Source organism: Pongo pygmaeus, chromosome 16 (assembly GCF_028885625.2).
Source record: "Pongo pygmaeus isolate AG05252 chromosome 16, NHGRI_mPonPyg2-v2.0_pri, whole genome shotgun sequence".
Classification (NCBI taxonomy): Eukaryota; Metazoa; Chordata; class Mammalia; order Primates; family Hominidae; genus Pongo; species Pongo pygmaeus.
Genome location: NC_072389.2, coordinates 82,604,351 through 82,617,283, shown reverse-complemented (window position 1 = coordinate 82,617,283; position 12,933 = coordinate 82,604,351). Strand labels below are relative to the sequence as shown.

Here is a 12,933-nt window from a genome sequence, read left to right as displayed (position 1 = left end):
GCTGGGATTACAGGCACATGCCACCATGCCCAGCTAATTTTTGTTATTTTTAGTAGAGATGGGGTTTCACCATGTTGGTCAGGATGGTCTCGATCTCCTGACCCAGTGATCTGCCTGCCTCAGCCTCCCAAAGTGCTGGGATTACAGGCGGGAGCCACTAGCCCAGCCCAACTTTTTTTTTTTTTTTTAAATCGAGACAGAGTCTTGCTCTGTCACCCAGACTGGAGTGCAGTGGCATGATCTCAGCTCACTGCAAACCTCTGCTACCCAGGTTCAAGGGATTCTCGTGCCTCAGCCTCCCGAGTAGCTGGGACTATAGGTGTGCGCCACCGCACCCGGCTATTTTTTTTTTTTTTTTTTTGTATTTTTGGTAAAGACAGGGTTTCGCCATTTTGGCCAGGGAGGTCTTGAACTCCTGACCTCAGGTGATCCACCTGCCTCAGCCTCCCAAAGTGCTGGGATTACAGGCGTGAGCCACGGCGGCTGGCCCCTAGTGACTTTGGAAAGAATGGTTTCAGTGGGGTGGTGGGGCAGAAACCAGAGTGCAGTAAGTCCAGACTTGAGTAGTGGTTGAGGAATTGGAAGCACTCTTGTTTAGATAATTGGAGAAATGTATTATAGGAAAGAAAGCAGAGGTTGAAGTGGAGTCTGGTAGGTTCGGCGGGAGATTTCAAGGTGGGAGAGACTTCAGGTTGTTTACATGCTTATGAGTATGAAAGGAAGCGGGGATAATTAAGAAATGAGGCCCTGACCACCTTTTATAGAATTGTATGCTCCCTACTCTATCCCCCTTATCCTATTCATTTTGTTTATTGTAGTGCTTATCATGTTATATAATTTACTTATTTATTGTGTTTACTATTTCTTGTGTTAAAAGCAAAACATTAGCCAAATTAAACAGAATTTGAGCAAAGAACGATTCCCGAATCAGGCAGCCTCCTGAGCCAGAGTAGGTTCACACAGACTCCCGCAGAGCCACATGGTGGAAAAAGGTTTACAGACAGAGAAAGAAAAGTGAGGTAGGGAAACAGCCGGAATGGTTATAGCTAGACGTTTACCTTATTTGAACACGGTTTGAACAGTTGGCCGTCTTTGGCCAAAACTTGGTGATTGGCGCAAGAGTAGGTTGCAGTATATTTACACCTCCATTTAGGTTATAGTTTACTATTTACGGATAAACCTTCAGGCTGAACTTAAAATATGTAAGGACACAGCTTTTGGCTAAACTTGATGTAACACTTGCCTGGTTTCACCCTGCTCCAAGAAGTCGGAGGTTTTTTAGAGATTTCTGTTTATTTTGCTCACTTATTAACTCCAAGCATCTAGAATACCATCTGATATATAGTATGTGGTCAATAAACATTTGCTGAATAAATGAAAAAGCGAGTTTTCTAAGAAGGCAAGAGAGAAGGGGAGCCAGAACATAGCCATATGGTTCCTGCCCCCGCAGCGCTTGTGAATCCAGGACCTCCCGCCTACTGCGGGTGGGGAGAGGGAAGGGTAAAGAGCTGTTTCCCAGCTGGATGAAAAGGGACGGTGAATATTCGTTTGATAATTACAGTCTGCATTGAATCTTTTTTCTATTTTGTTCAGACTGATTTAAACGTTAAAGTATTTAATTCATCATGTGTTTGTCTTTGAAGTAGATGAAACGTATTTGTTAGGTCTCTGTACTTCGACCTTCCAAGCCTGGCACACAGAAGGGCCCTGATAAAGCTTCTCGGAGGCCTAGTTGTGTTCAGCGCAGCCCAGCGTGCTCCTGTCAAGTGCTTTCGCCAGCACAGATTTCTGTGAGGCGCGTCTCTAAGTCCTTAATCTGTGGATTGACTGTGGTGATAAGGCAGGAGGAGGGAAGAGATTGAGTAAGAGAAGGACCTATGTGGCCAAAAGCGGCGGTGTAAGCTTAACCTAGGAAAAGAAACAGCTTCGGAAAAGCCGCGGCCAGGACATCGAACCAAAGCGACCCTCAGACATCCCGCCTGGGCGCCCCAACGGCGCGAAACGGCGTGCGCCTGCGCGCGGACGACACAGAACTTGCAGCCGGGAGCGGCGAGGCAGAGGCAGCGGGTGAGATCACGTGGTGCGCCGGGAAGCCACCCCGCCTCTCCGAGGCCTCCCTGCCCCGCCCCGCCACGCCCCTTTCCCGGCGGGACGCTCTGAGCCGCCCCGAACTGCGCAGGGCGGCCGGGGGTGAGTGTCCGCGAGGGGCGTGCGTAGCGCAGACCCGGGCGGGTCCGGGTTGGGGCGCGGGCCGTCTGAATGCCTTGCGGGGACCAGGGGACAAAATGGCGGCGGGGTACGCCCTTTCACCCCCTCCCCTCACCTGGGAGTGCGAGTTGAGCGGGGCAGGGATCGTTGCTGGGGGAGGGGAGCCGCGGTCGCCTGGGGAGGGCTCAGAGGTCGGCCTCGGAGGCCTCGGGACGGGGGCTGGGGTAAGCCGCGCCCGGGCCTGCCCTGCGGGCTCATCTGGGGTGTGAGGGACGTGAGACCCCGCATACTACGCGGTCTGAGGGGTGAGTGGGGGGCTGCCGCGTCACCTCACTTGGGGGCAGCCCCGGCCGCGGGTGACGAGGCTTCTGGAATGTCTAAATGCGAGGGGCCCTTGGAGGAGCCTCCCTTCGTTTGACAGGTGATCGTCATCGTCATCTGTCATTCCCAGCGGGGTTTACCATGCTTTCCCTGTACTCTGACCTTAGCTCTGCCCAGGAAACAGGGCAGGAATGGCCTCTCCGTCTTCCAGATGCGTGCGCTGAGGCCTGGAGGGGTGAAGAGCCCCTCGCACCTGGGAGTAGTGGGACCCAGCCTCCTGCCTCTGTTGATGCTCTTTTCCAAAACAGCACTTCCTTCGCGACTTCCCCCTACACCGTTTTCCAGTCGCGTTCGTGGGAACGGCATCAGGGAGGAACGGGATTGTTAGAAAGCAGGCACAAAACTGGTCCTGTAAGCAACACCTGCTGCTGTTGAGGGGGCCCCAGCTGAGATGAGGCCGCCTGTTTGTGAGCAGCTTCCTGTTGCTGGTGGACTGCATCTCTTATTCGAGTTGTGACAAGTTATTTTCCATGAAAATAGCTATTCACTAATAGTCATTTTACCGAACAGATACTAATTCCTTATATGAATTATAGTTTGTCTTAGTTTATGGATTAATTTCATCATTAACTTTTCATCTTCATAAATAATCTGGTAGAAGGATGGATGGGCTAGGAGTAATGCTTATTTTATGAATGGAGAAACGGGGGCTCAAAAGGTAATTACTTGCCTTAGATCACCAGCTGGTGAGTGGTAAATCTGGGATTAAGTTTTCTGACCTAAGGTTGGTAGTCTGACCACTGTCCCACTCTGGCCTATACTGGTGCTCTGTCCCTTCTGTTATTTCTGTTAACTATGTCTTTTCCTCAAAGTTTGTTGGTTGCAGATGATTTATGCCACTTGAAGAATGATATCCACTAAAGAATTAATATTTTTAATCAATCAAAGAGTCAAGTTTTAATGTGATTTGGAAGGTTGTCTTTGTGGGAGAAGTAATCTGATGGCTTTGAAGGCAGACTGATTTGAGTTTGAATCTCAGCCCCATCCCTTGTTTTTGGCAAATTAATTTTTCTGAGCCTTTCTCATCTGTAAAGTAGGAATAATATCCACCTCATAAATTTGTTGATAATAATAAATTAGGTGTCTGTAAAGTATTGAGAACTGTTCCTGGCCCATGGTAAACCCTCAACAAATGCTCTTTTCCTTCTTTCTCCACACTCCCTTGAGCTGCATTAAAAATATTCTTTGTGTGTCTTTGGTCCATTTGGGTCTGGTATAACAAAATACCTCAGACTGAGTGGCTTATAAACAACAGAAATTCATTTCTTGCAGTTCTGGAGGCTGGGAAGTCCTAGATCAGGATGTCTGATGATTCAGTGTTTGGTGATAGCCTACTTTCTGGTTAATAGATGGCACCCTCTAGCTGTCTCCTTACATGGTGCAAGGGTGAAGGGGTCTCTCTCTGGCCCCTTATAAGGGAATTTATCCCATTCATTAAGGCTCTGCTCTTATAATACAGTCATCTGTCAAAGGCCCCACCTCCTAATATGACCTTGGAAACTAGGATTTCAACAAGAATTTTGAAGAACACAAACATGCAGACCATAGCATTATGGTTAATCACTTGGTTGTTCAGGTCAAACAACCATGGAAGTGTAATCAGCAGTACTGTACAAATGTGTTTATAAATAAATTTTGGTGACTGGTCCAAAGGATATAGTATTCTAAACAGACTTTAAAAATGTTTGCCATTGGTGCTTCATAGGTATTTTAGGAACTCCTAAAAGATTGATATTAAGGTCATTAATGTCTTCATTTAGCTGCAGGAATGTTTTAAAGATAAGATGAAGGGACTTGAGATTTTGTCATTTCTTTCACTTTCTTTTTTTTTTCTTGAAACCGAGTCTCACTCTGTCACCCAGGCTGGAGTGCAGTGGCACGATCTTGGCTCACCGCAAACTCCACCTCCCAAGTTCAAGCGATTTTCCTGTCTCAGCTTCCTGAGTAGCTGGGACTACAGGCACTCACCACCATGCCCGGCTAATTTTTTTTTGTATTTTTAGTAGAGACCGGGTTTCACCATGTTGGCCATGCTGGTCTCAAACTCCTGACTTCAGATGATCCACCCGCCTCAGCCTCCCAAAGTGCTGGGATTACAGGCGTGCGCCACTGCACCTGGCCTCTTTCACTTTCATACCTGACCACAGCCCAGACTAGTTTTAAAGGATAAACAACTTCTTTGGGAATCACATGTGAATGTTATTTAAACACTTAGAAAGTGGTGGTATTATTTAGGGGGAAATTTAATAGAATTCTCTGTAAGGGTACAATCTGATATCCATTGTGGAATTGACATTTCTGAAATTGTAGAAGAGAAAACTATAAATGGCTGGCATAGCAAAAATTAAATCATTAATAGAATTCTGTTTGCAGTTTCTGCTGGATGGTAACCTTTTTTTTTAAAAAAAAAAATTCAACTTTTATTATATAGTAGAGGGTACATGTGTAGATTTGTTACATGGGTAAATTGATGCTGATGCTTGGGGTCCCAACTATCCCATCACACACGCCATAAGCATAGTACACAACAGGTGGTCTTTCAGCCCATGCTCCCCTCGGCCTAGTGATCCCTAGTGCCTGTTGTTTGTGACTTTTACGATCACATATTCTGTGTTTAATTCCCACTTATAAGAGAGAACACACAGTATTTGGTTTTCTTTTCTCATGTTAAGTCACTTAGGACAGTGGTCTCCAGCTCTATCTGTGTTGCTGCAGAGGGCATGATTTTGTTCTTTTTTATGGCTGCATAGTATTCCATGGTGCATTTGTAGCTAACCTTTTTCACAAACATGTTTGGCTTTCACTTATTGGCTATGGGTCTTGTGAAATATAAAGAGTGAAAAGATCTGGAGTCCAATGATGGAGCTAGCCTTAAAAATTATTAGAGGCCGGGTACGGTGGCTAACGCCTGTAATCCTAGCACTTTGGGAGGCCGAGGTGGGCAGATCACAAGGTCAGGAGATCGAGACCATCCTGGCTAACACGGTGAAACCCCGTGTCTACTAAAAATACAAAAAATTAGCTGGACGTGGTGGCTCGTGCCTGTACTTCCAGCTACTCAGGAGGCTGAGGCAGGAGAATCACTTGAATCCTGGAGGTGGAGGTTGCAGTGAGCTGAGATCGTGCCACTGCACTGCAGCCTGAACAACAGAGCAAGACTCCATCTCAAAAAAAAAAAATTATTAGAAATTATTTATGGAAAGCCTTCTTCTGTGACATGAAACACTAAAGATTTCATAAAGTTTTGGTAAAATGATAACTTCTTAAAGTAATACGTTCATTTTATGTTTTGAAACATACTCAAAAGAGAATAGTATGATGAACTGCTATGTATCAATCTATTTCAAAAATTAGCTATACATTATACATGGGCAATATTATTCCATAAAAGTTACCTCCCCACTAAATTGTTTTGAAGCAAGTTTCAGACATCATATTTAATTTGTCAAGATTTTAGTATGCATTAGGCCTGCTTTTAATACAGTATTGGAAAAGAGAGATAGTTTCAGTATTTTCAATTGAGCATGCCACATTCATGAGACAAAATAAATAATTTGGTTGACATATTCATGGCAGTATATATAGAAGTAATCAGAATTGAAAATCTTATTAAACAATTTAGAATTATAAAATGTCTATATTGCTCTTCAAATTACTCTTTTTTTCTTTTGAGACGGCGTCTTGCTGTGTCCCCCAGGTTGGAGTGCAGTGGTGCGATCTCGGCTTACTGCAACCTGTGCCTCCCGGGTTCCAGCGATTCTCCTGCCTCAGCCTCCCGAGTAGCTGGGACTACAGGCGCGTGCCACCACACCTGGCTACAAACTACTCATTTTTACCATAATACACATATTTTCCAATTAGCAAAAATGTGAACGGTAGTTTTTGAGTATGCCTGTGACAATATTAAAGTATCAGACTCAGAAAGGCAAATACTCAGATTTTCTTAAATGTTGGAAAAGGCAAAAACATGGGTGACAGACTTTGTGAACCCTGGAGAGGAACTGTGATTGCAAACCTCAATTTTTCTACAATTTGTTGACCAATATGTGGATAATTCATAGATGTACTATCCTGGCTTCAGTTAGATGGGCCCCTATATTTTGGAGTAGTGCTACCAGCAGGCTTCTCACTGCTTTGGGTCTGCCATTTACTCCTTGCTCTTTTACAACCTGTGTACCCAAACTTGGATAAAGAAAAGATATGCCTTTTCTGGCACTTGAGCCCATCTTTACATTTCCATCTCTAGGATTCTTAGGCATCTCCACAGATAGTCCGGGATTGCAGGGCAGAGTAAGACAAGTGAGACTTCAGTTCTGAACAAGGCAGGAACTTGTTCAGACACTTTGGGCTCAGCCAGACCTAGTGCTCATTCCCTGTTTACCACCTTTATTCTTTGTTTTGTTTGGGTGCTCCACTTTCTGCTTGGCCACTGTTTTTTTGCAGCCCTGAGTTTCTCAAGTTTCATTTATTTGAGTACCACTGTCAATATTTCGCCATATCCATATTTCTTGTATATTGACTGATTTTATGTTTAAGATAGTGTTACAGATTTTTATTTGAGTAAATGTCATTTTATTGAAAGAAAATTATGTAAATTATTTTATAGGTGGTACTTAGTTATGGCAAATATCATGAAGGTAGTAACTGAATGATTGCAATTTTGGGCATTTTGGATTAGGACATAGCTTGCTTTCTTTTTTAATTTGAAGCTTTATTGAGCTATACTTCACATACCATAAAATCCACCCATTTAAAATGTACACTTCAGTGATTTTAATGTATTCACAGAGTTGCGGATCCATTACCACAATCAAGCTTAGAACATTTTCAGTATCCCAATATGAAACCCCATAAGCATTAGCAGCCATTTTCCATTCTGGCCTCCCTCCCTACTTCCCCATCTTATCTCCAGCTACAGCCACCCACCAATCTACTTTCTGTCTTTATGGATTTGCCTATTCAGGACATTTCACATAAATGGAATAATACAATACGAAGCCTTTTGTGTCTGGCTTCTTCCATTTAATGTAATGTTTTCAAGATTCATCCATTTTGTAGCAAGTATCAGCCCTTCATTCCTTTTTATGGATGAATAATATTCCATCATATGGATATACCACATTTTATTTATTCATTTATCAGTTCATGAACATCTTGCATTGTTTCTACTTTTTGGCTGTTGCTGCTGTGAATACTCCTGTAGAAGTTTTTGTGCGGACTTGTGTTTTCATTTCTCTTGAATATAAACCTAGGAATAGAATTGCTGGGTTATATGGTGACTTGTCTTTTACTTTTTGAGGAACTGCCAGATTGTTATCAAACCAGCTGTACTGGTTTACATTTCCACTGCAGTGTGTCAGGATTCCAGTTTCTCCACTTCTTCTCCAACAGTTGTTTTGTCTGTCTTTTTGACCATAGACATCTTGGTGGGTATGAAGTTATGTCTCATTGTGGGTTTGATATGTATTTCCCTAATGACTAGTGATTTCAACATGTTTTCATATGTTTATTAGCCATTCGTATACATTTTTTGGAGAAATGAGAACATAACCCCTTTAACTTGACATAGTGGTGCTATTTAACCTGACATGGGTTCTTATTCTTCCTCTTGGTTGCTCTCTGTTGGCTTTTTATTCATATAATCAAGTGAATTGCTCCCCAGAAATCCTTTGTGGTAATCTGTGAAATATACATCTCCTACTTATGTTTATTATTACATTATAGTACCTGTTTACCTAAGTGCATCTGGAAATATCTGGAATTTATCTAAAAAAAAGGTCATGCATCTTAAGTACCACTGACTTTCAGTTCAGAGGCAGAAACAATAATCTGTCAGGTGCCTAATTGAACAGTAGTGCACAAGATGCAGTGATGTAAGGATTTCAAGTTAATCAGTATCTGGTGGGACTTAAGAAATAATAATTTAGTCTTTTTCTTTTTCTTTTTTTTTTTTGAGATAGAGTCTCTGTCACCCAGGCTGGAGTGCAGTGGCGTGATCTTGGCTCACTGCAACCTCTGCCTCCCGGGTTCAAGCAATTCTCATGCCTCAATCTTCCGAGTACCTGGGACTTCAGGTGCATACCACCACACCCAGCTAAGTTTTTGTATTTTTGGTAGAGATGGGGTTTTGCCATGTTGTCCAGGCTGGTCTTGAACTCCTGAGTTCAGGCAATCTGTCCGCTTCAGCCTCCCAAAGTGCTAGGATTACAGGTGTGAGCCACTGTGCCTGGCCAATCTTGAACTAACATTTTTTTTTTTTTTCCTCTTTGGAGGAAAAGGCCTGTAATTAAGAGTTTATGAACTCTGGACTGAAAAATTTTAAGTCAGAGCCTAGTTTAATCTGTAATTTGGAAATACTTTAAATCATTACAAGTTTTTAAAGTTGTAATTGCAGTGCAGTGCAATCATGTATCAGAAAATCTGAAAATAACAAAAAAATTCCCCATTATCCTGTGGTGCACAGCTACCAAGTATTGAGTGCTGGTTGTTTGCCATCAAACATTTTTTCACATTTACTTTGATTTTGAAAATAACCCTACAAAGTAGATATTTTTACTCTTGTTTTATAACTGTGTACCCTGAGATTCAAAAATGTTAAAAGAATTTACCTAAAGGCTAGTGTAGTTTGTAATTGGCAGACTTGGGATATGGATTTGTGTCTGACTTCAGAACTTACTCTTTTTTTAAAAAAGATTAATAGTTTTAGAGATGAGGTCTCACTCTGTCATCCAGGCTGGAGTGCAGTAGAATGATCATAACTTACTGCAGCCTCTATCTCCTGGGCTCAAGTGAGCCTCCCTCCTTAGCCTCCCAAGGAGCTGGGACTACAGGTGTGTGCCACCACGCCTGGCTGTTTTTTGTATTTTTGGTGGATTGCTGGTATTATTTTGTATTTTGGCGTATTCTCCACATTGCCCAGGCTGGTCTCAAACTCTTGTTTGAGACTCAAGGCGGTCTGCCTGCCTTGGCCTCCCAAAGCGCTAGGATTATAGGGTTACAGGCATGAACCACTGTGCCAGGTCTAGGATTGTTTTTTCTATTTCTGTGAGAAACATCATGGAGATTTTGATAGGGATTATGTTGAATTTGTAGATTGCTTTGGGTAGTATGGGTATTTTAACAATGTTAATTCTTCCAGTTCATGAACACGGGATGTCTTTCTTTTTATTTGTGTTATTTTCAGTTTGTCATCAGTTTTATGGTTTTCAGTGTATAGGTCTTTCTCTTTCTTGGTTAGATTTATATTCCTAAGTATTTTATTACTATTATTTTTGTTGTTGTTTTTAAGACAGGATGTCATTCTGTCACCCAGTCTGGAGTGCAGTGGTGTGATCACAGCTCACTGCAGCCTTGACCTCCCCAGGCTCTGGTGATCCTCCCACCTCAGCCTCCTGAGTATCTGGGACTACAGGTACACACCACCATGCCTGGCCAATTTTCATATTTTTGGTAGAGACAGGGTTTCGCCATGTTGCCCAGGCTGGTCTCGAACTCCTGGGCTCAAGTGATTGGCCTGCCTTGGCCTCCCAAAGTTCTGGGATTACAGGTGTGAGCCACTGTGGCCAGCCTTTTATTGTCTTTTATGCTATTGTAAATGGGATTTTTTTTTTTTTTTTTGAGATGGAGTCTCGCTCTGTCGCCCAGGCTAGAGTGCAGTGGCGCAATCTCGGCTCACTGCAAGCTCCGCCTCCCGGGTTCACGCCATTCTCCTGCCTCAGCCTCCCAAGTAGCTGGGACTACAGGTGCCTGCCACCATGCTGGGCAAATTTTTTGTATTTTTAGTAGAGATGGGGTTTCACTGTGTTAGCCAGGATGGTCTCAATCTCCTGACCTCGTGATCCGCCCGTCTCAGCCTCCCAAAGTGCTGAGATTATAGGCGTGAGCTACTGCGCCCAGCCGGGATTGTTTTCTTGATTTCTTTTTTGGATAGTTCATTGTTAGTGTATAGAAAAGCTACTGATTTTTCTATTTTGTATTTTGATTTTGTATACTACAACTTTACTGAATTTATTCTAATAGTTTTTGGTGGAGCCTTTAGGATTTTCTGTATATAAGATCATGTAATCTGCAAACAGACAATTTCACTTCTTTTTTTCCTAACTTGAGTACTTTTATTTTTTTTTCTTGACTTTTATTATCTTTTTCTTAGTCAAGAGAAAAAAAAGAATTGGATGAGATGGCATTCTTGTCTTGTTGATCTTAGAGGAGAAGCTTTTAAATTTTCACTGTTGTGTATAATGTTAGCTGTGGGCTTGTCATCTATGATCTTTATTACGACATTACTTATGAACCTAATTTGTTGAAAGTTTTTATCTTGAAAGGATGTTGAATTTTGTCAGATGCTTTTTCTGCATTTATTGAGATGATTGTATGATTTTCATTCTTTGTTCTGTTAATGTGGTGTATCTCATGTGTTAATTTGCATATGTTGAACCATTCTTGCAACCCACAAATAATTCCTACCCAATCATAGTGTATGATGCTTTCAATAAGCCGTTGGATTTGGTTTGCCGGTATTTTATGGAGGATTTTTGAATCTATATTCATCAGGGATATGGGTCTGTAATTTTCTTTTCTTCTAGTGTTTATGTCTGGCTTTAGTATTAGGGTAATGTTGGCCTTGTGAAATGAGTTTGGAAATATTTTCTTCAGTTTTTGGGAAGAGTTTGAGAAGGATTGGTATTAATTCTTCGTTAAATGTTTGGTAGAATTCGCCAGTGAAGCCATGAGGTCCTAGGTTTTTCTCTCTTGTGAGTTTTTTTAATTAAAAAATCAGTCTTCTTACTTGTTATTGATCTAGTCAGATTTTTTATTTCTTCATGATTCAGTCTTGGTTGTATATTTCTAGGAGTTTACTTATTTTCTGTAAGTTATTCAATTTGTTGGCATGTAATTGTTCAAAGCAGTCTTTTATGATCCCTTTATTTCTATAATATCAGTTGTAATGTTTCCTCTTACATTTATAATTTTGTTTGGGTCTTCTTTTTCTTAGTCTAGTTAAAGGTTTTTCAGTTTCATTTATCTTTTTCAAAAACCAACTCTTAGTTTCATTGATCTTTTCTGTTTTTCTGTTCTCTATTTCATTGATTTTTGCTCTGTTATTATTTCCTTCCTTATGCTGACTTTAGATTTAGTTTGTTCTTTTTTTAGTTCTTTGAGGTGTAAACTTAGGTTGTTTATCTGAGTTGTTTTGCCTTTCTCTTTTTTTCTTTTCATAGATGGGATCTTGCTATGTTGCCCAAGCTGGAATGTAGAGACTAGTCTCAGGCATGATCATAGCACACTACAGCCTTGAACTCTTGGGCTCAAGCAATCCTCCCACCTCAGTCTCCTGACTAGCCGAGATTACAGGTGTTCACATCATGTGAGGCTGAGATCTGTCTCTGTCTTTTTTTTTTGAGTTGAAATTTCACTCTGTTGCCCATGTTGGCATGCAGTGGCACCATCTCAGCTCACTGCAACCTCCACCTCCTGGGTTCAAGTGATTCTCCTGCCTCAGCCTCCCAAGTAGCTGGGACTGCAGGCATGCACCACTGCACCCAGCTAATTTTTTGTGTTTTTAGTAGAGATGGGGTTTCACCATGTTGGCCAGGCTGGTCTTGAACTCCTGACTGCAGGTGATCCGCCCGCCTCGGCCTCCTAAAGGGCTGGGATTACAGGTGTGAGCCACTGCGCCTGGCCCTGTCTGTCTTTATGTAGGCTTTTGTCACTATAAACTTGCCTCTTAGAACTGCTTTTATTGTATCCCATAAGTTTTGCTATGTTGTGTTACCATTTTCATTTGTTTCAGGATACTTTTTGATTTCTCTTTTGATTTTTTTCTTTGACCCATTGATTGTTTAGTTGTGTGTTGTTTAATTTCAACATATTTGTGAATTTTCCAGTTTTCTTCCTGTTATTTCTAGCTTTATACCATTGTGGTCAGAAAACATACTTGATATCATTTAAATCTTCTTGAATTTGTTAAGACTTATTTTGTGGCCTAACATATGATCTATCCTAGAGAATACTGTGTGTGCTTGAAAATGTTGTATATTCTGCTGCTGTTGGATGGAATGTTCTGCATATGTCTGTTAGGTCCATTTGGCCTATAGAACTGTTCAAGTTCACTGTTTCCTTGTTGATTTTTTTTTTGTCTGGATGATCTATCCCTTGTTGAAAGTGGGGTATTGAAGTCCCCTGCTATTAATGTGTTGCTGTCTATTTTTCATTTCAGTGGTGTTAAAATTTTGGTGCTCCACTGTTGGGTGCATACATATCTACAACGGTTATATCCTTTTGATGAATTGCCCCTTTATCATTATGTAATGACTTTTTTTTTATTATTATACTTTAAGTTCTAGG

At 41.7% G+C, this 12,933-nt stretch overlaps 1 protein-coding gene across 3 annotated transcripts in view; it reads left to right on the top strand.

Moving 5' to 3' along the window:
* Positions 1 to 2,092: 2,092 nt before the first annotated feature.
* SCAPER (S-phase cyclin A associated protein in the ER) overlaps positions 2,093 to 12,933 on the top strand; it is a 552,312-nt gene continuing 541,471 nt past the window's right edge. For 2 of the 3 annotated variants that reach the window (XM_063652363.1, XM_063652364.1), the window contains exon 1: positions 2,093 to 2,190. The gene's annotated coding sequence lies outside the window, so the exon portion shown is untranslated. The remainder of the gene's footprint in view (positions 2,191 to 12,933) is intronic. The other variant, XM_054452429.2, reaches the window with a different exon arrangement.